The sequence below is a fragment of the Bubalus kerabau genome, chromosome 14 (assembly GCF_029407905.1).
Source record: "Bubalus kerabau isolate K-KA32 ecotype Philippines breed swamp buffalo chromosome 14, PCC_UOA_SB_1v2, whole genome shotgun sequence".
NCBI lineage: Eukaryota > Metazoa > Chordata > Mammalia > Artiodactyla > Bovidae > Bubalus > Bubalus kerabau.
In genome coordinates, this window is record NC_073637.1 from 67,099,475 (window position 1) to 67,111,722 (window position 12,248).

The following is a 12,248-nucleotide window of genomic DNA, read 5'->3' on the forward strand; positions in this document are numbered from 1 at the left end:
TACCAAGTGGCCTGCTGTGGTTTCCACTACCTATGCTCTCATGATTCCACTGTGAAGGGTGGGAAAAATTAACTGTTTTAAGCTCAGTACTTAAGCCTGTCACTCATATTTGTTCCTCGACCACCACTCAGATCAGGATTCAGGAGGCTAGGATTATATCCACTGAAAAGTATATTGCTCCTTATCAACATTTCAACATAAAAAGAATGGATCAGTGTTTAAAGTATAAATCATCACAGGATCATACAATCAAATACTTCTCTTCTACTTAATACAAACATTTGTTAGGAGTGAGCTTTTTTAAGCCAGATTCATTTATAGTGAACTCTTTATAGTCAAAATAATTTAAAAATAATAGTAGTTTTGACCCTACTTAGAAATACCTTAGTGTTTTTAAACTTTATATATTTTTGGAATGCAAATAATTAATTAGAAATGTAAATATACAGAAATATAAATAAGCACAACAAATATAAGGTGACCTCAGATTAATAGGTTATATTTATATAATAAAACTATTTGAATTAAAAAAAATAAGCCAACAATTGAAAACTTAAAGACATCTTCTAGGACTTCCCCAGTGATTCAGTGGTAAAGAATCCACCTGCAGTGCAGAAGATATGGGTTCGATCCCTGGGTCAGGAAGATACCCTGGAGGAGGAAATGGCAACCCATTCCAGTATTCTTGCCTGGAAAATCCCATGAACAGAGGAGCCTTGCAGGCTACAGTCTATGGGGTCACAAAGAGTCACACAGGAGAGCAAGAGCTAGCAACATCTTCTGGCATGATTATTTTGAAACGACAAAAGCGTTTCAAACAACAAACTACTGTGCTGATTTACATGCGAAGGCTGAACAATAACCTGCTATACGTATTGCCTTATTCAATTAATTAGATGACATTAAAAATGCTAGAATTTTTACATTTTAAATAACATTTTCATCCTAAATGTTGAAGATAAAATCATTTAAAGACAAACATTTAAAGAAATAAGTTTATTTTGAGGAAGAAATTTAAAACTACGAGACATTCTTAAAATAGTACTTGAGTAAAAAAGTTCAAACTAAACTTCCTTTTTAAAAGTTTGTCAAAAATAGTAGTTGGAGGTAGATTACTGCTTAGGTTACCTGCACTTAAATAACTGAAAAACTAACAATAGTTTTGCAACATTAGTTGATACCAAACAACTTCTCTCTCCTTCTGTTTTTTGCAGATACACTGACATATAATAATATAAGTTTCACATATAAAACATGATTCTATATTTATATATACATTGTGAAATGACTACAGTAAATCCTGTTATCATCCATTTTCACAGTCATAAATTATTTTTCTTGTGATGAGAACTTGTAAGAACTATAACTTTCAAAATTCAATACAATATTATTAAATACAGTTACCATAGTGCACATCACTATAGCTTATTTATTTTATAACTGGAAATTTGTATCTTTAGACCACCATCAATCATTTTGTGCCCTAGCCCAAATTTTTACTTTGGATTTAACTGACAATATATGCATTTTAAATAATTACTAGAGTCTTTGAATCACTTCATGATGGATTGTTTTCTGGAAATATATATATTTATAATTGGAGTACAGTTGATTTATAATACTATATTAATTTCAGATATACAATATAGTGATTCAATATTTTATGGATTATACTCCATTTAAAGTTATTATAAAATATTGGCTATATACCATGGTATACAATATAGATCATGCTGGATTTTTTTAAAGATCTAGGTTGCTGAAGTAATTTTAATTCCAGAATCAATTAAAAAATACAATTCAAATTTTTATATGACACTAAGATTTCAACATTAGTGGTTAATCTGTCAATTTTTACCTTTGTTGAACTCTAAAATCAATATTCTAGCATTTATTCAGCATTCTATATTTTTCTAAAGCTTCAAAATTGTTTCTTTAAAATGCTGTGGATAAAGATGACATTTCAAAGACATTATACATAAATAAGAGAAAGTTAAAATGAAAAAATGCTTAATGGTTTGCCTAAAATCACAACTGGGAGAAAGCAATGGCACCCCACTCCAGTACTCCTGCCTGGAAAATCCCATGGACGGAGGAGCCTGGTAGGCTGCAGTCCATTGGGTCGCTAAGACTCTCGGACACGACTGAGCGACTTCACTTTCACTTTTCACTTTCATGCATTGGAGGAGGAAATGGCAACCCACTCCAGTGTTCTTGCCTGGAGAATCCCAGGGACGGCGGGGCCTGGTGGGCTGCCGTCTATGGGGTCGCACAGAGTCGGACACAACTGAAGCGACTTAGCAGCAGCAGCAAAATCACAACTTACTTGGAGAGATTTAATTTCATCAACACAATGTTTGTTGTTTAGTTGCTAAGTTGTGTTCCACTCTTTTGTGACCTGATGGACTAGCCTGTCAGTTGCCTCTGTCCATGGGATTTCCAGGCAAGAATACTGCAGTGGGTTGCCTTTTCCTTCTCTAAAAGATCTTCCCAACTATACCTATTCATAATAGCTGTCCTTCCTATTATACTTTCATGGAAAAAACTGAAAAGCCAGATTCAAAATTAACATTTTATATAATTAGGATAGCTTCCAATATAGTTTATGTATTTACTCTATAAGGGAAATATGGGAATATGTATTTGTGTACTGCATGTATATTTGCTTTGTGTGTGTGTGAGCGCGTGTGCAAGCACGCGTACGCTCAGTAGTGCCCGACTCTTGGCGGCTCGATGGACTGTAGGCCACCGGGCTTTTCTGCCCATGGGATTTTCCAGGCAGGAATACTGGAGTGGGTGGCCATTTCCTTCCACAGAAGATCTTTCTGATCCCGGGATCGAACCTGCATGCCCTGTGTCTCCTGGAGATGTTAGCAGGCGGATTCTTTACCACAGTGCCGCCTGGTTGTCATTAAAAACAAATTATCAAACTACTAGCACTTTTAAAGAAACTTTTTATTGTTGGGGTATTGGAGAAGTCTCTTGAGAGTTCCTTGGACTGTAAGGAGATCCAACCAGTCAATCCTAAAGGAAATCAGTCATGAATATGCATTGGAAGGACTGATGCTGAAGCTGAAACGCCAATACTTTGGCCACCTGATGTGAAGAACTGACTCATGGGAAAAGACCCTGATGCTGGGAAAGACTGAAGGCAGGAGGAGAAGGGGACACCAGAGGATGAGATGGTTGGATGACATCCCTGACTCGACAGACATGAGTTTGAGCAAGCTCCGGGAGTTGGTGATGTACAGGGAAGCCTGGCGTGTTGTAGTCCATGGGGCCGCAAAGAGTCAGACATGACTGAGTGACTGAACTGAACTGATTGTGCAAGCTAAATGGCATAATATCTCAAAAGATGATTATATAGTTTTTGAACATCTTCCTGAACACAAATTTTTGACAACCTAAACCAGCTGAAATACACTGAAGTATGTTTTTCCAGTACACAAGTAAAGTCTTACTTTGGGTCCCTGGTAACAATTACTGTCCCAGGGACAACTTGTTATATAGCAAATATTTGCTCTCCCTTCTGTGTAAGAGGGAATTTTCTCCGGGAAGCAATAATGAAGTTATGGACTAAATTTCCCAGTCCACCTATGTATTATGAGTATGTACATGTTCATCCTCCAATTTAAATATTCAATATTATAAAGTTCTTTAAGGATAAACGACTTGAGTATTAAATGCTTAATTTTTAAAAAATGCTGAACACTATTAAGTATCCACATCTATATTAGCTTGATTATTTTATAGAATAATGAAAAAAAAGGTTTTGAAGTATGATAGCCCTTTTATGACCCTGGGCAACTTTCTTTTCTAAAACCAGTTTGAACAGTGGGCATTATTTTGTATATATAAAACTTCATATACATGCCCATTACACCATATATATTTATGTTATGTGAACTCTCTCTAGCAACTCTCTTTCTCTATTCTGAACTGCAGTTGTATTTCTAGAGCCAGCCTGTTGCTTTCCTCCCTTTCTCCCACCCTTCCGTCTCTTTCCTTCCCTCGTTCCCTCCCTCTACCCTTCCTTTTATCCTTCCATCCCCCTTTCCATCTTGCCATCTGTGTGTTTCTCTGACAAAAGGCAACTCAAGGACGAAAGACTTTAGCAGCTGCTTCAGTATTTTTGGAACTTGAATTGTGAGAAACCATGTTTTTCTAAGAGTCCATTACATTAAGATGAGTAAGTATAAAGAAATGAGTGAAAGTGCTAATCTGGGAAATGAACTTTGGCAATTATGAATATGAGTTTCAAAAACCAGACTGCTTCATCATTACTTGTTCCAGTGTGCCACGTAAGAACCCTGTTGATAAAAAAAAATTACCAATCCTAATTGATAAAGTACTAATTTCATCTGATGGTAAAGGTCAATGCATGCTTTGGGGCTTCCCTGCTGGCTCAGTGGTAGATTCCATCTAACAATACAGGAGACATGAGTTTGATCCCTGGGTCAAGAAGATATTATGGAAAAGGAAATGCAACCCACTCCAGTATATTCTTCCCTGGAAAATTCCATGGATACAGGAGGATGGCAAGCTATAGTCCGTGAGTCATAAAAAGAGATGGACATGACTTAGCAACTAAATAACAGCAAATTAAGTTAAGTACACAATTTAAGAAACTAGAAAAAAAAGACAGAACAAACCCCCCCAAAAAGCAGTATCTGTCTTAGCCTAAGTAGTAGAAAAAAGTTACCTTTGAGACTTTTTAAACACAACTCTGGGTTATACATAGGTTTGAGGGCTTGACTTCACACTACAAAAAAGTTTCAAAAAACATCCAGCTAAGAAGTTAATAATTAAAGGGTCTCAGGTTAGTGATGGCCTTTGGAGTCCCTCAGAGAAGGAAATACATGAAATCCCTATTGGGGAACAAGCCCTCAAATACTATGAAAGAGTCTCATAAAGTCCCACTAGTGGAAGAACTCTGAACAGAAGAGCACGAAAAACATAGAGAAACAGTCTACTAAGAGCAAGAATTACAATGTAACAGTATGATTAAACTCTCAAGATTCAGATAACAGATTTGATAAATAATATAAAAGAATTTTACTGGACATGGAACAACAGACTGGTTCCAAATCAGGAAACGAATACATCAAGGCTGTATACTGTCACCTTGCTTATTTAACTTTTATGCAGAGTATATCATGCAAAATGCTGGACTGGATGAAGCACAAGCTGTAGATGAAAGTGAAAGAGGAGAGTGAAAAACCTGGCTTAAAACTCACTATTCAGAAAACTAAGATCATGGCATCTGGTCCCATCATTTCATGGCAAATAGATGGGGAAACAGTGGAAACAGTGAGAGACTATTTTTCTGGGCTCCCAAATCACTGCAGATGGTGACTGCAGCCATGAAATTAAAAGATGCTTGCTCCTTGGAAGAAAAGCTATGACCAACCTAGATGGCATATTGAAAAGCAGAGACATTACTTTGCCAACAAAGGTCTGTCTAGTCAAAGCTATGGTTTTGCCAGTAGTCTTGTATGTATATGAGAGTTGGACTATAAAGAAAGCTGAGCGCCGAAGAATGGATGCTTTTGAACTGCAGTGTTGGAGAAGACTCTTGAGAGACCCTTGGACAGCACGGAGATCCAACCTGTCAATCCTAAATGAAACCAGTCATGAATATTCAATGGAAGGACTTACGCTGAAGCTGAAACTTCAATACTTTGGCCCCCTGATGAGAAGAACTGACTCATTTGAAAAGGCCCTGATGCTGGGAAAGATTGACGGCAGGAGGAGAAGGGGACGACAGAGGATGAGATGGCTGGATGGCATCAACAACTCAATGGACATGAGTTTGAGTAAGCTCCAGGAGTTGGTGATAGACAGGGAAGCCTGGCGTGCTGCAGTCCATGGTGCTGCAAAGAGTCGGACACAACTGAGCTACTGAACTGAACTGATAAAAGAATTATGTTTAAAATAAAAGACAGAAAAAAACTGAAAATATGAATTCATTATATTGTTTTATGAATTTATATAGAAATATATTTATAGTGACAATGAATATACACATCTCTATGCCCTGGTTTTAGAAAAGGCAGAGGAACCAGAGATCAAATTGACAATATCCGCTGGATCATGGAAAAAGGAAGAGACTTCCAGAAAAACATCTATTTCTGCTCTATTGACTATGCCAACGCCTTTGACTGTGTGGATCACAATAAAATGTGGAAAATTCTTCAAGAGATGGGAATACCAGACCACCTGACCTGCCTCCTGAGAAACCTATATGTAGGTCAGGAAGCAACAGTTAGAACTGGACATGGAACAACAGACTGGTTCCAAATAGGAAAAGGAGTACATCAAGGCCGTATATTGTCACCCTGTTTATTTAACTTATATGCAGAGTACATCATGAGAAACGCTGGACTGGAAGAAACACAAGATGGAATCAAGATTGCCGGGAGAAATATCAATAACCTCTGATATGCAGATGACACCACCCTTATGGCAGAAAGTGAAGAGGAACTAAAAAGCCTCTTGATGAAAGTGAAAGTGGAGAGTGAAAAAGTTGGCTTAAAGCTCAACATTCAGAAAACGAAGATCATGGCATCCGGTCCCATCACTTCATGGGAAACAGATGGGGAAACAGTGGAAACAGTGTCAGACTTTATTTTTGGGGGCTCCACAAGAGAAGCCACTGCAATGAGAAGCCTGAGAACCACATTTTGAGAGTAGCCCCCATTCACCACAACTAGAGAAAAGCCTGCAAAGCAACGAAGATCCAGAACAGCCAAAAAATAAAATTTTTTTAAAAAGAAAGACAATCAAACAAAGTTACTAGTCACCTTAAAGGAAGAGGAAGAAACTAGTATATAACCATATCAACTGAACAAAAATTCCAAATACCAAAGAATACTTCTATAATAAAATGGGAAAGATTTCTAAAAAGAAAACAAAAACCTTACTGAAATTAAGGAAAATACAAATAGAGGAACGTACCTTATTCATAGATACTCAGTTAATATTTGTACTAACATATTGAGATGAATATTAATATTATCTCCACTTTTAGAGATAATGAAACTAAAGAGCAGAGGTTAAATAATGTGATCACAGGGCTTCCCAGGTGGCACAGTGGTAAAGAATCTGCCTGCAATTCAGGAGATGCAGGTTTGATCCCTGGGTCAGGAAGATACCCTGGAGGAAGGCATGGCAACCCACTCCAATATTCTTGCAACAACAGGCAGTATTCTTGCCTGTTGTTATGGCTGGGGCATTAAATATCATTTAATAATGCCACTGAATTGTAAATATAAAAATGGTGAAAATGGTAAATAATGTTACTTATATTTTACCCACAATAAAAATATTCAGCAAAAAAAAGTTAACCATTGATTTTGAGAATCTAATATAACACATACAAGACAGAATGAGGAAAACAAAGATTCCAAAGACCAGTTCTCAGTACTCAAAGATGTTAAAGAAATTTAAATTCAAGTAACATGGCAGATCAAGTTGAAATGAATGTTTTCCATTTCTACCACGAAAGCACTGAAATTCTAGATAAAACACAAGAATTTTGTCTTTTCTTTCATCTATTCTTCTTCAATCATTAATACACTGTTTATCTGGGAGGCTAACCTATGTGAAAAATATGGACAAATATTCTTGTCCTCTGGTTTCTAGTTGTTCTTTGGAACAGCAGCAGGAGACAGGAAGGAAGAAAAAAATATGAAGTCAGAGTATTAGTCCATTTCCCACGCCTTTAAGCCTATTTATAGCAATAACATCCTAGTGTTACTGCTCCAGGTACTATACTATCTCCAGTGGTTTCCCTTCCTAGTCAACACCTTTGTCCTTATGAGAATGTCACTTTCCTCTGACTAATAAAATAGTGAAACTTGAAACAAATAAAAGGAAATCTCAAGATGTCAGAAATGAAAAGGAAACACAAATCTGGGTAACAAATGGGAACTGAGTCTGTGGTGGTAAATGGAGGTATCAAACTCATGTAAGGACCTAGAGGTTTGAGCAATGTCATTTTAATTCTCACTCAGGGCAATGGCACCCCACTCCAGTACTCTTGCCTGGAAAATCCCATGGATGGAGGAGCCTGGTAGGCTGCAGTCCATGGGGTCGCTAAGAGTCAGACACGACTGAGCGACTTCACTTTCATTTTTCACTTTCATGTATTGGAGAAGGAAATGGCAACCCACTCCAGTGTTCTTGCCTGGAGAAGCCCAGGGACGGTGGAGCCTGATGGGCTGCTGTCTATGGGGTCGCACAGGGTCGGACACGATTGAAGCGACTTAGCAGCAGCAGCAGCAGGGCAAACTGGAGTCTAGGTTGGAGCCATTTACATAAAGTCTGGACCCAAAAAACAGCTGCTTTTTCAGTCAAACAGACGACTCACATGAGGCTTCACTAAACTATAAAAATGTCGTGAATGTTTTCCATATGGGGCACCAAAGTAGGGATGGAACAAGAAAGAAAAACACCAACCTCTCTCTTCTCTCACCTTCCAAATCCCTACTTGCATCACTGATTGAAACTAGGTGGATTAGATACAGTTTAAGGATACTTGGTAAAGTGGAATTAAAAAAGGAATTGAGAAAATGCCTTGGAATGAAAACAGAGCACTAATGACAGTAGAGGAAAAAAGAAAACAAATACAAATCAACTAGCAAACAGTGGTGCACAGACAGAGAGAGAACATGAGCAGCTCTAGAAAGTAAGACTAATGGGAATGTAGAAGAATTTTCCTGCTGTTGTCTGAGAATTTTTTAGAACTGAATAAAAATAATCCACAAAACCTCAAGCACTAAGCAGGATAAAGGAGAACACAGCTACACTTGGTGGCAACAGTTTACTTTTAAAAGAAAAATTTATCAATGAATCAAGTTCTAGAATTCATATGATAACACACATTAGGGACCCTGGAGTTAGAAGGCAGAAGTTTTCATTTCAGCTTTGCCACTTACCTATACAATCTCAACCAAGTCACTTAACCTCTGTAGTTACAAATTCTTCACTGTAAAAGGGAAGTAATACCACCAATTCATAATATAGGTTTCAGAATTAATAGAAACAATGCTTGCAAAGTGCTCAGAGTTGAATGATTGCAACAGATAGCATGGCATGCAAAGACAGCATTTACTGTCTGGCTCTCTACTGCAAAAGATTGTGACCTCTGCTTGAAGATGGTACTTGCTTCTGGGCTACCCCATGGTAACAGAGCTGTGGGCAGTTGCCTTCTCTCTTATGTGCTCTACCTGGCAAGAACACCTCCATCAGAGCCCTATTAGGGCAAAGGGCAAAGATACCACCAGGAAGGCAAGACAGACACTGATCAGGCATGAGGTGGGGCCAGCCATGCCAGCTCATGCCGGCTCTACTCACAGAAATCTTCTAAATATTTAACATGCCACCTCTGAGTGAGTGAGTGAAGTCGCTCAGTCGTGTCCAACTCTGCGACCCCATGGACTGTAGCCTACCAGGCTCCTCCATCCATGGGATTTTCCAGGCAAAATACTGGAGTGGGGTGCCATTTCCTTCTCCAGAGGATCTTTATGACCCACGGATCAAACCCGGGTTTCCCACATTGTAGGCGGATGCTTTACCAACTGAGCCACCAGGGAAATCATGCCACCTCTAGAAACACACAAAACTTTTAATTTTCTTCTTAGCACTGACTACATGAAGAAGACTTTGTTGAACTAATTAAATGGTATACCACAGTAGCACTATGCTGTTATAAAATGATTTTGTTACAATGGGGAAGGGATAGAATATAATTATAGGATAATTTCAATGTGACAATTATATTTAAATTCATCAACATCAACACTCTTTTCCTGAGGCAATAATAAAAATATTAAAAATATATTTATAAAAGTAATACTATTATTCAGAGTTTACTAGGAGACACCAGAGGATGTCTCAAAACTTTGCTGGGACATGGAACTCTTGGCCTTTAGGGTTTTAGAGTAGAGCCTAGAGTGAATGGAGCTTTCAATTACTGAGAGATTCTTTTGATTACTCCATATGCAAACATCATCTTCTGTGTATGTAATGACATGAAAATGGTAGGGAAGCACTACTGTAACTAACTACAAAAATATATACTGTGTATATATTTTTATAGTTAATTACAATGCTGTGTTAGTTTCTGGTGTACAGCATGGTGATTCAGTTTTATATATATATATATATATATATATATTTTCATGCACACACAAATATGTTTTTCAGGTTCTTTTTCATTATACCTTACTAAAAGATACTGAATATAGTTCCCTGTGCTATACAGCAGGTTCTTGTTGTTTACTATTTTATATATAGTAGTGGTATATGTTCGGAGAAGGCAATGGCACCCCACTCCAGTACTTTTGCCTGGACAATCCCATGGACGGAGGAGCCTGGTGGGCTGCAGTCCATGGGGTAGCAAAGAGTCGGACACAACTGAGCGACTTCACTTTCACTTTTCACTTTCATGCATTGGAGAAGGAAATGGCAACCCACTCCAGTGTTCTTGCCTGGAGAATACCAGGGACGGGGGAGCCTGGTGGGCTGCCGTCTATGGGGTCCCACAGAGTCGGACACGACTGAAGTGACTTAGCAGCAGTACCAGCAGTGGTATATGTTAACCCCAAACTCCTAATTTGTCTCCACCCCCACACATTACCCCTTCTGGTAACCAGTTTGTTATCTCTGTCTGTGAGTCTATTTCTGTTTTGTAAATAAGTTCATTTCTATCACTTTTTAGATTCCACATATAAGAGATGCCAAAAGCTCTTGCAGTAAAGTTCTTACAATGCATAGTGCTCTTACAATGCAAAAGCTCTTGAGACCAAGAGATTACTGTATTGAGCAAGTCAGACAAAGACAGATATAATATGGTTTTGAAAAATAAGGAACTTCAACTTTCTTTAATGTAGTATTTTCCAAACTTATTTAGCAAAAGACTTCTTTTTTCACAGCCAATATGTTGACGTTGCACAAAATACACTTTGTGAAAAACTTTGGTAATCAAAAGCTTGCGGTGATACATTGATAGACAAGGATAATCCAAGTGAAACTGATAAAAGAAGTTAAATACTCTGGGCACTTCACTGGTAGAAAGGAGTGTCCCACTAAACAGCTGTTTACTAAGTACTGTATTAAACAATGTTAAGATGAGCATGAGGACGCACGTATTTTGGGAGTAGTCTTTTAGAAAGAAATATTTAAAAAACATCACCAAGTTCAGAAAAGACAGGGCTCATCTGAAATGGACATACTAGGACCTGCCATTCACACAAAGTACAATTTAAATGGTACTTTCTAAAACTGTGCTGTGTCCAAGCTAAACAGAAGGACATGGTAACCCTGATTATGAGATTTAATACAGATGAACATGCCCTGCAATTTCCAGAAGGAAGTCAATGTTTTTACCCCCAAAGGGTATGTCCCATTGACTCCATATCCTGAACAGTTTTAGATTTTCATTTGGGGAGAAAAAAAGTACTTCTATCACTTAGGTCATTGTGATTTTTAAGATTTGGAATAAGCAGGAATAGAGGATAGAGAAGTTGCTTATGCAGGGGTCAAATATCAATAGTACTACTCCAACATACAGTACTTGGGTGCAATCTCAAAAATGACAGAATGGTCTCAGTTCACTTCCAAGGGAAATTGTTCAACATCACAGGAATCCAAGTCTGCCCCAACCACTGATGCCTAAGAAGCTGAAGTTGATTGGTTCTATGAAGACCTACAAGACATAAAACTAACACCAAAAACATGTCCTTTTCATCATAGGGGATCAGAATGCAAAAGTAGGAAGTTAAGAGATACCTGGAATAACATCAAGTTTGGCTTTGGAGTACAAAATGAAGCCGGGCAAAGGCTAACAGAATTTTGTCAAGAGAGCACATTGGTCATGCAACAACCTTTTCCAACAACTCAAGAGACAAATCTACACAAGGACATCACTAGATGGTCAATACCAAAATCAGCCAAAATGGAGAAGATTATCTGACAGTAATTGAAGTAGGTGAAAATCCTGTTTATAAGTAAATATTTGAGCATTAAATTCTGTTTTAAATCTAAAAACAGTATTTTTTGTGTTTATACATGATTTTAGTATATACTGGAGAAGGAAGTGGCAACCCACTCCAGTATTCTTGCCTGGAGAATCCCATGGACTAGAGGAGTCTGGTAGGCTATGGTCCATGGGGTCACAAAGAGTCAGACAAGACTAAGTGACTGACACTTAGTATATATTAAGAGCTCCAGAAATGCAACTACTG

The 12,248-nt window shown here is 37.9% G+C and overlaps 1 protein-coding gene across 20 annotated transcripts in view; it reads right to left on the bottom strand.

Moving 5' to 3' along the window:
* VPS13B (vacuolar protein sorting 13 homolog B) overlaps window positions 1-12,248 on the bottom strand; it is an 851,071-nt gene that overhangs the window by 386,862 nt on the left and 451,961 nt on the right. The window lies entirely within an intron of this gene.